At 37.4% G+C, this 17597-nt stretch overlaps 1 non-coding gene across 1 annotated transcript; it reads left to right on the top strand.

Annotated features, from left to right (window-relative positions):
• The first annotated feature begins 3090 nt into the window (after positions 1–3090).
• On the top strand, positions 3091–3180 carry TRNAY-GUA (transfer RNA tyrosine (anticodon GUA)). The gene is given in 2 exon segments: positions 3091–3127; positions 3145–3180. It is a non-coding gene; the product is annotated as a tRNA-Tyr (tRNA).
• Positions 3181–17597: the final 14417 nt, after the last annotated feature.

Here is a 17597-nt window from a genome sequence, read left to right as displayed (position 1 = left end):
GCGAACCCGAAGTGTTTCCACCTTTAAGGAAAAACCTCTGAATGCATGCACAAGGTATTTTGGTAATGTATCTCCTTTATTTTAATTCATCGCATCTAATTCCAGCTTCTATTTGTTTCCACTCATCCATCTCTGACACAATCTTGCATTTATTCCAAGAAGTTCGGTGCAAAAATGATACAAGAGAAGATTGAATATGTAATGTGTGCGCTTCAAACTTGAACCGCACGCAGCAACACTGGAAGGGAGGAAGCAGCGAGAAAGGAGCCTTGTCCCGCGCCTTCTGCGAGAGAACGAACTGCGCATGACCGTTGGGTTGAACATAGGTTCTGCAAATCTCATCTCCCATGTATTTTGTCCTATACCCTCCTCGCGCTTCTGCTCCCGCACGAAGCTTTCACAATGGCACGAGCTGTCCTGTGGGGGTTCAACTGAGGGTCTGTATCAGGGCGGCCGATTCGCGGTTTCTTCTTCTCAGCAAGAGAGTTCGCCGTGTTACGGGCACAAATACATGACTTATTGTGTAGAATTTTTAGCGAAATAATGTGAAAATTTAAAGACATTGTTCATTGTTCATTCTCGAGGTGATTATCGTATATTACTGGGGGTTCACTGATCCTGTGCGCTATAGGGCCAACCGCGCCTGGTAGAGGGTCATCGAAGCTGTATGGAGGAAGCTATATGGCTGACATTAGATTATGTGGATCCTTCAGTGCTGTGGGGCATCAGTGTGAAAGAAGGAAGGTGTTATGACGAGTTGTCATAAGGCATTTTGGTTGTTTGAGTTTCGTGCGTGCATGCAGGAATAAAATAACTCTCAACTCACGTCCAAAGACGATGCACTCTTATAGTGTGGAGAATTCACGACAGGTGGAAGGTTAATGCAGTAATAAAACTTGGTTGCTTCCGTGGTTACGCGAAGAGTCGCTAGATGGCTCTGGCTGGTGTGCATATTTAATTTGTAAATGCTCAATTTACGCCTCAACTAATTGTCAGCTGCCTAACAAAGTAAGTTCCATTGTTGATTAAGCCCCATGCCACTTAACTTGGTTTTGAAATTATCATTCTTGTCATGCCTTTGTTTGAAATCCGATTTGCTTGCGGTTTGCTTATGCACAGGGACATTTTGAAGTGTCGGCCGCTGCACGCATGGGCAATTTGCAGTTATGGCGGAAAATTATAAAATTTAGAGCGTTTTCATCTAAGTATCGACGTATAGCAAAAAGTAAAAAGTTTATTTGAATATGCATTACAAAAGGATTCTTAAGACGTACACATGCATGTTAACGTTTGGTTTCTCAAACATGTAAATTGATGATTTGTCAAAGAAAATCGTGCTGTGCACAAAAGGATGGGGGGAACGAGTAGTGGAAGATGAGGAAGAAAGAGAATGGAGAGCGGGAAGGTGGTCAACGGATGCCGGATGTTGGATGGAAAAGGGTGCAGACGCTAATTTTGCACGTTTGCCGGAACTTTTGCATCACCCGAAGAATAAATGATTACTCAGTCTGACGGGTATTTGAAGTGTTACATATCGGCTACAAAGAATCGAGGAAGCAGGTCTTCGCCACCTAATTCTGAAGAGAAAAAGGTGAACCTGGGATTCTGGTTGCCAAGATAAGTAACTGGCCAGGAAGGTAAGGTGCACATTGCTTAAGAGTTTTCCTTCTGGAATTTCGATGCCGAATTGCACTCTGAAGAAACGCAGTAAGTTGATATTTCATTTCCACTATTTGATACGGAATTTCGAGTGAACTGGGTGCAATTTAGTTGTTGCTTGGAGACGTAGCCCTGCAGATAGAGTAATAGAAAAGAACAAAATGGGCGACGCAGCCATCTTTAATAAAAGGTGATTTTCGAGTGTTCTTATCAAAATAACAAGAACTCCAGTGTGTTACGAAGGTGCCATGGCTCAAAACGAGTTATAAGATACATACGGGTTGTTTTAGTGAAGAGATAATTGACATTTTTGAATAAAGGTTGCTTCTGCGCGTATGAATGTTCACGTGACGCAGATTCTTGTATGCTTCGATTTTGCAACCTAACTTATACGAGTAAATTTGTTGCTTCGCAATATCACTTGTGCAGATTGAAAATCTAACAGGTTCTTCTTGGGGTTCTTCAAGTAAATAGGACTGAATATGTACATAACCCCTGGAGGCATTTATTAATGTATATTTGAACATAAAAATAATATGTGGTTTGCCTAAGCATTTGAGAATTGTTTGCATGCATGATCCCAATAGCATTAAGAGAGAAATTTTACACTAACTATAGTGTTCTATATAGCACGAATCTGAGTGCTGTTGTAATAGCTGAGTTAGCGTTGAATTAAAATTAAAGTAAGAAATTCAGCGGTGCACCATAACGTTATTTTTAATATAAACAAATGCAATTGCTTTTCAATTAATTGCTTAAATCAAGTTCTTTCAAAAATTCTTTACGCGTTCTATTAAATCAGCTGACTGGCAATTAGAGCATGTAACTTAAGTGTGTCTGGTTAACTCAATAAATTGACTTATTGTTTCTTTGTATATATATTTCTGTTCTTTTACATTTACTCTCTTATGTGTTTCGGTTAATCGCGATAGTGCATAAATGTTTAATTCTTTCATTTCAGAGGGGGGGAATGCCGCATGTGTCCGACATTTGGATTGGTGTTGCTATTATTGATAGTGGGTGTTGTGATCTGTAAATTTGGTATTTTGAACTTGACGTCCTAAGGTATAGAATTTTATTTCGCGATAATTTGCAGGCGTTACCAGCGTTATCAGGCAAAACCATTCTAGCTTTTCACAAGATTGTTGAAACTTAATTATTGAGTCGTTGCTGCCGCATAAGATCTCGGTTTAAACCAATAAGTTTGAACAAATTTTCTTGTGAACAAATAAGTTTGAACGAATGTTATTTAGCTGTTCACATTGTGAAAAATTGTAGTGAAAAAGTATCCCACTGGGTAGAGAAGAAAGGAAAGAGAGATACGAATACATCATCCTGAAGAAACTGAAATAGAGAAACACAATATTAGTTTCCTTCAATGGGAGCGAGAAGTAGAAAGTATTAATTGTTGAGAAATCTGTTTTGTTAATTCCTCTGGTAGCTCAGTTGGTAGAGCGGTGGACTGTAGTTGTTCATCACGTAGTAATCCATAGGTCGCTGGTTCAAATCCGGCCCGGAGGAAATAATTTTTATTATTCGTTTCATGCTGACAATGTAAGTTGCAAGAGAATTATGAGAACGCTTCCGTGTGCTATGCTCGACACGTGGTTGAAATAAGTTTAATCTCAGTTGAACTTGATGTGTGTACGTATTTGTTTGAGTTTTGAGTTTTTCTCTCAAACTGACGACGAGATGTGTCACGTGCCAGTTTCGATGACACAATGAAAGTTGCAAGTAAGAAGTTTCCCGAGAGCGACGACAGATGGCAGCACGCCATATAAAGAGGATAAGAGCTCATTGTAAAAACTTGGAGCGGAGAAGAGGGATTATTTATATTACAGTAAATTGAGAAATATATAAAGGAAGAGTCGAAATACTATGGAAGAAGTAAATAGAATGTTGTATATAGTAAATTAAGATAATTAAGAACATGCTCATGTATGAAACGTTTAGGAAAGAATTGTATTCAGAAATGTATCTTTTTATTTTCCTGACGAGGAGAACATTGTCAGTGTTTTGGTTGTTTGTCCCCGGTGGCGCTGTGTCAAATTAGACGCCCCGAAGCACTTTTCGGTTGCGCTCTTTATTAGTCGCACTGGGCCATTGGCAGCGCTTGTTATTAGCAATCCTGGTTATTCCCCTTTGGTCGTCAAATAGGAGGTGGCGCTATTGTCAGTTTAGTCGACCCTACTCTTTCTACAAGTATAGCTTGTATTGTTTGACAAAGAAGCGGGGGGAAAACGAGCACATAAATAAGATAACGCTTTAAAGGAAGATAATAAATTAAACGAAGAAAAGAAGAAGAAGCCTTTTCGATTATCAAAGAAGAAGAAGCCTTTTGATAATAAAAGAAGAAGGAGCCCTTTCCATATTGAAAGAAGAAGAAGCCGTTTCCATAATAAAAGAAGAAGAAGCTTTTTCCATATTAAAAGAAGAAGAAGCCTTTTAGAAGAAGAAGAAGCCTTTTAAAAGAAGAAGAAGAAGCCTTTTAAAAGAAGAAAAAGCCATTTAAAAGAAGAAGAAGCCTTTTCGATTATATATATATATATATATATATATATATATATATATATATATATATTCTCTGTATTTTGTCAAGTTCTCAGAATATAGATCCGCATTTTTACTATATCCTCTTTGCTATAAAACGCTTTCTTATTTGGAATTCTCAAACAAAGAACCTATCCCCCTGAGATTAAGATATCTGTAGCCGTGGTAAATAACATGTAAGTACGTACCCACAAGGGGCGTAGCAGATGTGTGATATACAAAATTTGTTTTGACGGAACTGGAGTGTCACGAATTCACGCCATTTCCAAAGATAAGCTAATTTGCGTTAGACGTGGTAAATGTTTTGCATGAAGTTGGAGAAAGCCATGTGATTTTTACCAGCAGTGGATGACGGCATCGAATACTATTGTGCAGTGACGTGCACTGAGGAGTAGCTAGTCTAGCAGAGATAGATCAATCAATCTCACATCTCGAATTATATTCAAATCACATTATTTATTGTCTTGTTAAAGCCACCACAGCTCATACGCAACACTTTCTTTTCCACGCGCTTCTCGTCCATCGGTGTTCTCCCCGGGCAAAGCTGGCTGAATACCCTAGCTCGCTCTTTTTCCAACAGACTAGTTTCCAGGTAGAAACGGCCGGCCCAAGGAAAAGGAAGATTTCTCTCTACCCCCCTTGTCCCCTCGCTCCCCGCTGCAATGGTTGAAAGCCCAGGCTTTCAGGTCCCCCAGTCTATCTCCTATAGGACAGATAGGGGATTGGTTTCTCATTTTTTTTTTTTGTAAATCCTCTAAAGAACACAGGGTAAAATTTTCTGCAGTACTTATGTTCTCAGTATTTACACAACCTTTTACACGTTGTACAATATGTGTGTATGTATGTATGGGAACGTGTTATGTGCAGACAATAATGTTATGCTTTCTTTCTTTTTTTCTTTTTCAAATATGGAATATATAATGATTAAATTACAAATATGTGCTCAGGCTCTCTCTGACTCTCGTTTTAGTAGTGTTTTATTTAAATATACTACTCTTGGTCTCTAACAGTCATAAATACGGATGTATTTATTTGGGCAAGAGAACGCGTGTTCATATTGTTGTTGGTTTGGTTTATTTTACTTCGCTTTTCTGCCACATTTGGTTATCGCGAAAATGAGGATTGAGTGATGATATGATGAAATTGGTGAAGGGACCTCATATGAACAATCCAGGCCAGGATTCGAACCCGTGATGAGTGCGCATTCTTGTCCTATGTGTTGCAGTGAATAATGAAATAATTTGGAATGAAAAATGTATCTCAGAACTCAAAAAGTCAAATGAATATCATTGAAGAAACTACAAAAAAGTGTGTTGTGTTTTGTTACCTGTCACCAAATCAACCAAGCGTGGGGGAGTGGTTATCACAGCGCGCTACGACACCAGGAGTTCCGGGTTCGAACCCCGACCCGGGCATGTGCGTTCCCTGTGCTCGTCCCTTCATCAATTTCATCGTATCGTCTTCGCAATTAACCAAATGTAACAAAAAAGCGACGCTAAATAACAAAAATGAAATCAAATCATTGATTGATTGCTCAATTTGGTTTATTTTACTTCGCTTTTCCGCCACCTTTGGTACGACAAAATTGATGAAGGGACACACACAAAGAACACAAATGGCCAATCCGAGATTCGAACCCAGGATCTCTGGCTTAGAGTCAAATCAAATAGTTTTTTATTTTCGAATGTGGGTGGGGGTTACGTGTACTTTTTTCTAGTACTCATTCATAATTTTGCAATCTTTTCCTGTTATTGACATTCTTCTTTTTTGTAGGAATACTGGCCCTAAAGGGAGGAGGGGTGTGACCCACACCAACACCCCCCCCTTGAGCACGCCACTGACTGCTACCCCAAGTGTCGACGTCACCGCACGTCACTGCTATTGTGAATGTTTATCGAAAGAAGAATTAGTTTAAGGATTTTTCGTGTTGGTGTGTGCAATGTGAGTGTTGTGAAGGACGTAGCCGGCAAAACCAAGTTCTCAGCATGCCGCTGCTTCAAATCCTGTCGTCATTGATATTTAGTAGTTATAACATGGGCACGTTCCTTGTTGGAGGGAACAGCAGTACAGAAGGTGAAGCGTGTAATTTGTCATAGGTCGTTGATGAAAACCAGAATTTTTTTTGTGTTGATAAGTTGTGTATAAATGGACTTCCCCGATGGCGCAGTGGTGTCGTCGTTGCCTTGTAATCAAGGTATCGATTCCTGATTTTATCCTTGCTGTGCATAAAGTGGACTTAGAACACCAAATCAACTTGTGTGGAATCGTAAAGAAAGACCATTGTAATGTCGATTTGAACAGTAAGTATGTCAGTGAAGCTGAGCAATCGTCTGCTTTACATTTTTCTGATTGTAGGAAGACACAACCTGTAGATAGAGAAAGCTGTTAATAATTTTTTGAATTTGGCACAAGTTTTGAAACTTTCCGAATATTAATTAGGTTTATGAAAATAACATTAGTGTGAAATGTTGCTCGTAGAAGTGAATGTGAAACGGAACGGTAAGAGAAATTTTTACACATAGATGTTAATATCCCTTTAGAATTGGATTGTGCTTTAGAGAGATCAGTTGCTGATGTGCGAGGATAACTTTTCATACGCTCCCTTCCAAATTCGAACAATTTCTCACCTAGGAAAAGAACCTAACGTAGGAAATATTCTAGTGGGTAAAAATATTAATTTTCCCTCACGACACGACTGCCATCTGTTGTCTTTTGCATATTATTTATCTTCTTCTATAGTTGCTGATAGAAGAGAAGAGAAATTTTGTTGTAAATAGTATTCTTTTCAGTTCGTTAGGAACAAATATAGTTGAAAATGTCACTTTCCTTTCATGAAAGCCTTGAAAATTAATTTTAATGCACTTTATAATGTCTACGTAGTCTATGTGAACTACAACCCACGTAATCTACTCGTAGATTACGTGTAGAAAACCCATGTAGACGTAAACTTATAGCGTACGGCACATCACTGAGTTACAGTCGATACCTGTATATCGGCTGTCAGTAGCTGCGATTGTGTGCCAAAACTGGGGGGCAAGGAGGACATTTTACTTTTCCTTGATACACAAGGCTTAGTACGCTCCTCACAAAAAGTTTGGAATATTGTTATACGCATTAGACAATAGGTGATAGACAGGCCTTGGAATGCAACAACACATAGTACAGTGGCGTGCGGTGCTAAATCAGACAGGGGAACAGGTGACCTGCACTTGCCCCCTCCCCTCCCATACCCGTCGAAATATAATACAGTAGACCAAGTCAAATTCAACCCTTATTGAAATGAACTAAATACAGGGGTGCCCCCCCCCAAGGCCAATGGCACATCCCCTCCAAATCATATAATTTGTGCACTTAAACCATATCGTAATCCCCACAACGTATTTAATTACGACAGCGTGTCTACTGAAAGAAACTTCTTTCTTAGCTTTACTGAACACTATATTTGATCTGCCCCTCCTCCCTAAACAGGGGCCCATCACTCAAGACCACCCCTAAAATCGTTCATCATAATCGAGAATATAACTTGTCTTGTAATGCAGCTATAGTATAAAAACTTCACATTCACCTCATTCAAGCGCCAAACACGCATCCTAGTAAACCTCATTCAAGCGCCAAACACACATCCTAGTAACATATTGCGATGGAAGCTAGCAAGAAAATATTTAAATCCATTCCTTTGCAGGCTTTCAAGAATATTAATTTAATGGGATGTCAATACTTTCTTAAGATCCCGAGATATTTAGTCTTTTCCAGCTTCCCCTTTGGCACGTTCGGGGTCATATCGCTAAATGCAGTCTCCAAAATTTAATTTTCGAACTCTTTTTCACCAAAGTTTCCATGCCAATTTTAGACTTACTGTTGATATTGAAGAGTGGATTATGTCTCCCCCAAAAATTAATTCTCAGTCTCTACACCAGAATTTCCGCAATAGTCTGTCTAAGACAATAGTAATACACAATAATTGTATAATTGCCCTCAATTTAAGGCTCAATCCCCCTCTAACTAAAATACCCGCAATAATCTAAGACCTAGAGTTGGATACTGTGCCCCCAAAGTTTAATTCACAATCCCCCAAGAACCCCCGTGTCAAGTAAGGCCTAATATGTAAGAGTTGGATATCCCCCCCCCTTTCGATAATACCCTTAAACACTTTCTTTTCTTCATCTAATGGATTAAATATGGTGCATTTAAGGTGTAAAATTTTTACATATATTTTGGAAAAAGATATAAATGTTGAATTTTATATTATTTGAAGGAACCATCTTGAGTATATTTTTGTCCTGCTACTCTTAGATACTACTAGCCTTGCTTTCTTTTATCTAAATCTTTGCCCCCCTTGTCCCCCTAGAATTGATTTCCGTCCAAGGTTTGGGAGGGTGTATAATATCGTTTAATAACGGCGATAAGATTCCTCTACACTAAATTTCTAGGTGAAAGTATAATTATGTAGGGACATATATAGACGTCTGGAAGGGGAGGGCAAGGATGGCCACACCTCCCTCTTAGAAATTGAATGTCAACCTAAAAGTATATATTTCACACGTATAATTTGATTTCAATCATAGTAATTTACATTAATGCGATAATTTCAAATTCAAGTGGTGTTTTTTGAGGGGGCAACACTATTATCGGGGTAATATGCCCCATGGAAAAATACCATGATTGTTCCTCCGTGGAAAAAATCTGCGGACGTCCATGATTAAGGGGGCAATTGCCCCCTTGCCCCCTACCGTGCGCACGCCTATGTTAGCTAGGTGAGCCTGTTATTAATGAAAATTGCAGTTTTTCACAATTGTAAGTCCATATTAATTCCATATTTTGATTAAATATCTAAATATGTATTTACATATCCACCACATTTTTTTGACATATTAATTAATCCGTTCCCTGTTAATGATTAATTGACTGCTCGCTTTTCCATATCTGGACCGCATGCACAGGCAGTAAATGTCGCAAATTTTTTACACAAATGCCCCAAGGCTATACTTAGAACAGAAGATTCACACTACAATACACAGCGTGATTAAAAAAGATGGACTCAATTTCGTAAGGTTAAATATCCTGACATCCTATGTGAATGATCTACATGACATTGGAAAGAGAAGGTGCTAAAGTTTCAAATCACATTTGATTATACTCACAATAACGTATATACATGCTCAATGTTCCCCATCCGGTCACACACTGTCGGTCGGAGCTCTTGCCTTTCCACACACGAGCCGTTTGCTCAAATCGGCGATTCCAACGACAAATGCTTTTTTTCTTTGAAGATTCAATGTTGCAACGAAGACGAAACGCGTGCTACACTGCGGTCGCAGACTCAGTTTTAATGAACTCACCAAAATATATAGGCTACAGCGTGTTCCGCTTAGGAGTATAATAAAAGTAAAATTCATAAAATTGTAACAAATAGTTGGAATGAAGGATAGTTGGCAACACTGTGAAGGGTAACTGAAAAAGTTTTAAATGTAACGTGCTGTGGCAGAAAGCGCAAGCGCCATCAGCTAAAGATTATAGCACAGACGTTTCAAATGCTTGGAAGTTTTTTTAGTTTTTTAAATTGTAGAATGAGAACTATTTGCCATAGAGAGTTGAAGTTTCTCCTCCCCCCCCCTCTCTCTCTCATATATATATATATATATATATATATATATATATATATATATATATATATATATATATATATATATATATATATATATACAGGGTGTCATTTTAATGGCGCCCACGGACCACATATTCGTATAGAGGACATCAAAACAAACAACTTTTCTCAGTAACATTTTTCTCGTTGGTGCGTCGATTCGACGCTACAGCCATTCAAAAAAGACCGTTTTGCCGCCTGGATGCTGGCAACCCAACACAACATTTGATCGTATCTGTGACGTCATTTCCTGCAGCGAAACAGCACACGGCAGGGTTGCAAGTAACAGTCAAATTTTGTAAAAAATGACAAACTACCAACCACATTATTAGCTGTAAAATGAAGCGAGAAACGCGCCCAGAAGACCGAACATCATAGCCTACCAGCCAGAAGATCAGCAGTCATCTCCGGGGAAGGGGGAAGTGAACCAACGATATGAGAATCGTAAAAATACGGATTCAAAATGAAGTGTCAATATCGGATTTTGTCTCAGCCTACATGTCAAATATCAACAACAATAAATTTTATTGGACTTACAGCTTACATGTGGCTGTTTACGCCCAGGTACATGTCAATTATATTTGCAAATCTCGTTGCAAGGTTGATATCTACAGGTTTGTGTCCAGATGCCATGTGGTACTTTTGTGTTGATAAGGGAAGTATCCGAGGTTCACGTTGTTACATTACGGGTAAAACACGTACAGTGGGATCCATAAGTATTACCAAGCAAATTGTCCATCACCCCGTTAACTCCCTTCGTTTTATGCAATGAGATCTTCAAGAACTGACACATAACACCAAACAATCCGTTTACAACCTCTGAACCAGTATACGTAAAAATATAGTCCTTAAAAATACGAGGGACGAGGATAAAAACCAACAAAAATAGTCATGGACAATTTGCTGAGCAATACTTTTGGATCCCGCTGTACAGCCACAGTAACAATCTAATGATGAATCAGTAGCGAATATACTGTCCTGTTCACCGTTGCAAACTATTACATGTTTATCCGGTGCATAGATAAACACAGTCGTCGGAGAGCTTGTATTACCACTACTTATATCCCTGTATTTTCAACTATTTTTGCCACTTGCCTCATAATGCACTGAATATACATTATATTAACCTACGTGTTGCTTACCTTTAGAATTTTGAGTTCTTTCATTTCTATTTTGTCATCTGTTCAGTGTGTCACAGACAACTAGTATCAGAAGGACAAAGTGGATAAGACTAAATTGTAATATTAGATGCCAACTTGGTAACTAAATTTGCAAATATTTGACATGTAAACTGAGACAAAATTCGATATGACAACTTCCGCTTGAATTCGATTTTCATTCTACCGTTTTTCGTATAGTTTGTTTACTTCCTGTTAGGTTACAGAACGTGTTTTCTCGTTTTGTTTTACGGTACATAATGTGGCTGATTGTAGCTATGTCATTTTTAACAGAATATGAGTGTTCCTGGCAACCCTGGAACGCATCGCTTCACAACGGGATATGACGTCACCAATGCAATCAAATGTTGTGTGTGGTTGCCAGCATTCAGGCGGCAAAACGGTCTTTTTTGAACGACTGTAGCGTCGAATCGATGCACCAACGAGAAAAATGTTACTGAAAAAAAGTTGTTTGTTTTGATGCCCTCTACACGTTTCCGTGGTCCGTGGGCGCCATTAAAATGACACCCTGTATATATATATATATATATATATATATATATATATATAGATATATATATAAAACTAAGAGAGAGTTCTGAGAACTTTAATGAAATTTATTCCAAAGCAGAGAAACTACTTAGAGACTATGATGAAGAAATGAAATGATCTCGAACACCCAGCTGCCAAATCTAAAGGAATAATACACCAGCTGAGAGCACAAAATAATATTACAAAGTTAATAACCTTCGTTGTCCAATTTTTGACCATTTTGTAGTAGAATTGAACTCACATTTCTCTGAACACAGTCAACACATTTCGAAATTGCAACAACTTATTCCAAAAATGTGGAATGGCTATCTCTCATTCATTGGAACAGTGGGTCAAAATGTTTGATGGCCTGGTTTACAGATTAGATTTTGATAGCTAGATCGTACCTAGGTCTGCAATACGTCCCGGATTTTCCGGGACAATCCCGGAATGATATAATTTGTTCTGGTGTCACGAATAGTTTCTTCGGGATGCACAAAAAATTTCCTGGAATCGGGTGAGACAAGAAATGAATAAGACTATACTTTCCTGAACTATATTTGAAGAGTTAGCTCCAAAAGGGGCACATAGAGGAAATGACAGTTTTCGGGAAATCAGCTGTGAAAGATTTGTTACAATAATACTAATACATGTTTATTACAAATTGATGCCTATTAATCAAGAAAACAAATACCACATTCTCTATATACGAAACAAAATGAATATGCAGGTATTAGTCTGTTTTATACCGATATGACAACATTTTTGAATGCATGTTATATGCCGGTAGCGTCTTTGCCTTGTAATCAAGGGGTCCCGGGTTCGATACCCGGTGGAGGCACATAGTGGTTCGGATCCCACTTTAAACTGTAGGTTCTGTCCCGATTAGCCTTACTGTGCACAAAGTGGACTTAAAACACCAAACCAAAACCAATGTTATATGCCCTTGTTATGTAGAACGACTGAAACCAAAAAAATACATATGATTTTAGCAAGTAATGTCTTAAGAACTGCTCGTGTCCAAGAATACATTAGATTACTGACTCACAAACGTTATAAAAAATATTCTGTAATTTCCAAACTTTTCAATTTCCATTTTCATCACTATCTTATCATCACTAATTTCCTGAACAATGGATTCATCTAGAGGATGTGGTGCACTTTGCTCTGGTAGTACTTCTATCAAGCCAATGCTCTCTTGGTCCATGAATTTGAACAGTGACCTTACATCTGCAAATTATGTCGTATTCCCGCATCTCCATTAAAATAATTAATGTAAATTACTCTAATTGAAATCAAATTATACGTGTGAAATATATACTTATAGATTGACATTCGTTTTCTAAGAGGGAAGTGTGGCTATCCTTGTCCCCCTTCCAGATGTCCATTCCACATTCGTATTATACTTTCACAAGAAATTTAGTGTAGAGGAATCTTATCGTCGTTTTTAAATGATGGTATACTCTCAAAGAAAATTAAGTATTTTCAAAGCAATTACGGGGAAGGGGGTGCAGTGGACGGAGATCAATTCTGGGGGCAAGAGGGGCAATCATTTAAATAAAACAAAGTAAGACTAGCAGAATCTAAGAATAACAGGACAAAAGGACACTCAAGATGGTATTAGTTTTTACGTCCTTCCTGCATTATTTCTTCCAGACGGCCAAAAGCACCTGCAGTGGGGTACAGAGGGGTAATTGCCCCCTCGATTTAAAATTTTATCGGGAGTTGGCTCTCGGCGCCAAACAATCTAAATGAAAAAAAATATAAAGAGAATGCCATAACGCCCCCTGATTCTTTTTGCGCCCTATTAAATCAATATTGTTTTTGGAGGAAAAGGTGCGCGCACATGTCAGAGACAATTTATATCATTTTTGCTGTTGATTTGTTATGGGGAGAATGAATTGATGTAATGTATTTAAATAATATGTATATTATTTACATTTATATATGCACACACCCTCAATGCAATAAAACTAAAAGAGTGAGTTAATTGAGGTTTTTATTTCCAGACTGAACCTTCATCAAGACGTTTGAGCCCTCTAATCAGAGAGTCTGCGCACTCCTATGGCAATGATATACTCCCAAATAGATTTCTGTTTCTTTTAAAAAAAGTGTAAAGAATATGATAATTTATATGTATATACACACAACTTTGTCGGGTCCAGCACACACACACACACACACCGGTCCCCTACAAGCTTCAGGTCAGCAATGTCCAGGATTTTTACTTATGAAATATAACAACCCTAATCATACCAACAGTTGAACCCTCCCTCCCTTACATGAACTATATATACGCCCATGTCTGTATACCCTCTGATTAACCTTACTCAATAGCGTATGCCTTCTGCTTCAGTGCGTACATTCGATTACTGTAGTAGCTTTTAAGTTTAAGTGCAATCATTAAAATACTTGTTTCGTCATTTTTTATTGCAATCATGCCAGATATCGGTATATCATCAATGGCATGTTTTCTAGAAGTTACATGATTTCAGCCATAGGCTATATCTAATGATTGATTGATAGTAGTGTAAAATACGGTATTATAAACCCGATAAATGAAGAGGTGTTTCGACTGAATAGAAATACTTAAAACTAAGGCAAAATGTCTATAAAATTTTATTGTTACTGTGTAAAACCTACGATTTTTGTAAAAAAAAAAAGCTTCCGAGAAAAGAAGACCCCCCTCAAATTGATGTGGCTAAACCTGAATTTGCTAAAATTGCTGTTTATAAATTTGTTAAAAATATGGCTTTTCTCAATATTGTTTTGACCACACTTAAAACTAATCCAAGATGCTCTTAAGAGTTTTTTGATTATACAGTAGTACACTGTAATATAATTTTAAATATTTATTCAAAATATTTTTGTACTATTATGCTAATATGTTAACCTGGAATATTTTAATTCAAGACCAGGCACAACTTGTTTATCTAATACTAAGACAATGTAATATGCAAAACTCTTCTAGAATTGCTCTGTGACTCTCTCATTTCTTACATCATAAACATATGATTTTTCACCTATAAGAATAACACTACATATGGTGTCATCAGGGAGTGTTTCATGGAATTCACAGATAATTTTAATGTTTGTCCTGTCATTAACCACAACTTGCTTCCTTTTTGAGGTGTTGATGACAAACATGGGTCTCTGTGCTTTGAATTCATCTGGTGAGTAATACATGTCAGTATTCCCAATTGTAACCCTTTTGAATGCTGTAAATGCCTCATATAATTTGAGGAAATCATCCTTGGACATGTTTAAATTATAACTTTCTCTAGGAAACACCTCATTTCTGCCATTTTTAAGATATATGTTTTTGATGTTGCAGTTATCAAACTTACTTGAATTTTTTTCCTGATTATTGTGTCTTCCAGTCTGAAACAGTACCACCACAAAATCTGGCATGTCATATTGTATACTGGAGAATGAGTTTGTAGCATCAAATTCATAATAGCTACCAGTGGCAGGCTTCTGCACACATTGATATGTATAAAATTGTAAAGGTACCTGTGGATTTTTTAGGATATCTGCTTTGTATTTAAGAGCATAACTAGCTTCATATTCAACTACTGGAATTCTTAGCTCCATAGTCTGAATAAGGCATTTGCCTTCATCAGGTAGGGTATTAGGCAGAGCTGCCCCAGTAGAATTTAATGAACTGTACCTAATCAAAGCATTATTATCATTAGCAGCTCTTCTAAATGTAATTCTTAAACCACCCTTCCACATAATTTCTTTGTAATCTGAGAAAAATCCAGGCAACAGGCGCATAGGAAACAATACTGTGTGACTCTTAGATATTATTTTATCACCAGCCTCAAATCCACCTATTTTGTAGTATGATGCCTCGGTTTAGGATAATTTTAGTGTGGCTAAAGCTGTAGAGGTAATACCAGGGTAGTCTACTCTGTTTATGACAACACCATGTTTTCTGATCTCAATTTCAGAGAACAGATGTGGCACAAAATTGTCTACCAATCTTATATTTGAGTTAGCCGGATAATCTGTACCATCGAGCTTGACAACATCAAATTTAATATATAGGTCTGCTCTTTGAGGGTGTATAAATCAATCTCCTACATCAAGGTCAACCTCAATCTCTGTGTTGGCTTGATTTAAATTTGCAAAGGTCCTCCGGTTTGGGGGGAATGATTGTAGCTCATAACTCTCAATATTTTCCATTTTATTTATTTATTTATTTATTTTTTGTATGTATTTTTATTTAAATATTAATTTCTATGATAGCAGTTGTTGTGGCTCCAGCAAAATCAACTAATTCTTCTTTTTCATTAGTGACCATCAACTCAATATAATCTATTCTATTATGTCACACAGAAAAATATAATGTTGGTGATGGAGTATAGATGATCGGTTCCATAAATTCAGAGTTAGGTTTGAATGTTGCAATGATGCCAGTTTGTTCGTGAGTGCCTATGCCATTTGATTTGGTGATCATACCCTCGGCCACATTACAGTGAATATTTAGAGTTTCTATAGCTAAGAATTTAGGTATATTAATAGCAGTGTGTTTAATAGCTGGTTCAAGTTTGTGTTGTTCTCGAAATCTAATAGCTCTCCTATAGTACCCAGATCTACTGTTTCTGTAGCAGACACAATTTCTACTCTGTGAGTGACAGAATTTTGAGTTAACAATATACCTCTAGGTAACTGAGCATTTAAAGTAGACAAATTATACTGCCCTGGAGTGATGACAATTTTTTGGTCACCAACTGTGATTGTGTTGTTGTGGTGTGTAATATTAGGTATCAAATACATGCCATAGAATGCTCTAAGAGCTATTGTTTTTGGATATACTATATCATCATGTAATTTGAGCTTCAATATTGAATTTTGGCTGGTGAGATGGAATACTCCCATGATGTTTTAGATACCACAAAGCTTTTTGAAAATTTTCAATTGATGGTTTATTTATTTGAGACAGATATCTAAGAATAGATAAACATAGATGTCCACAATTAATATCTTTGAAATTTTGAACACGGGTATTATTATAATAAAGATTAGTTGATTTTAAATATTTTACTAAATTCTCAGGTGGAACACCTCCAAATGAATCAAACACAAATGCCTCATTGTTTAAATATTTAAGATAACAGATCCAGTGAGTGCCCTGATTTTTGTACTTATCCAAATTAACTATGCCACACTCTTTGTTGAGTGGTTGTTCTGGTAAAGAATCAGACATGTACACACCTCTAAAATTTTTGATGCCCAGTGGTTTGATTAAAGCTTCAATATCTTGGTTGGTAAGCGGCACTTGTTTTTTTTTAACTTATTCATAACTTTCTTAACACCTTTGCCTTGTTTTTCCATAGCCAGATTATGGCGCTTTTGTTCATCTAATTCTGCCTTATTTTTCTTGGCATCTATTACTGTTTTTGCTATAGCAGCTGATCCCCCAGCCAAGCTGCCAACTGCGCCGAGAGCTGCTAAAATAGCTGGGATACTAAATATGAATCCACCTATATGTGATATTTTTCTAGATTGCTGTAATTTTTTCAATTGTGGGGTACTAAGTAATAATTTCATACCATGTCCCTTGGCAAGACAAGAACTTTTCTTCTTGCGCTGCTTTTTGGTTAGAAGACTATCAATAGTTTTAAGAGATTTAAGACCTGCATAAGGTATTTGATACATAACACCCTTGGCCTTCATTTTTGGTTTATTATATACATATTCTGGGATTGAATAGTTCAATTAAATTGTAGCTAATTTAGTTAATTTATTACAACCCCCATCCCAGTTTTTGTTTGGTGTTCATAGCTATGGTGGTCCCCAATGCTGCTATTCTCTCACCTAAAGAAGCATCTTTGCTTACAAATCTACCAAATGCAGCTTCTTCTAATTTTTTGTCTGCCACATGTCGCTTGTCAAGATCGGTATGTGTGTTGTATGCTATGTCAAGGTCTCTGCAAGCAGCATCTAGGGGATTAACACCAGGGTCACCTCTGTTTAATCGATGGTCTATTTTGGTACCGGGACCACAATACTGATAGCCTGGTATGTGTAGTTCAAATGGCAACTTGTTC

This window comes from Lepisma saccharinum, chromosome 13, assembly GCF_977018435.1.
Source record: "Lepisma saccharinum chromosome 13, izLepSacc3.1, whole genome shotgun sequence".
Lineage (NCBI taxonomy): Eukaryota > Metazoa > Arthropoda > Insecta > Zygentoma > Lepismatidae > Lepisma > Lepisma saccharinum.
Note: the sequence above shows the minus strand (reverse complement) of the source record. Positions and strands in the feature narration are given on the sequence as shown.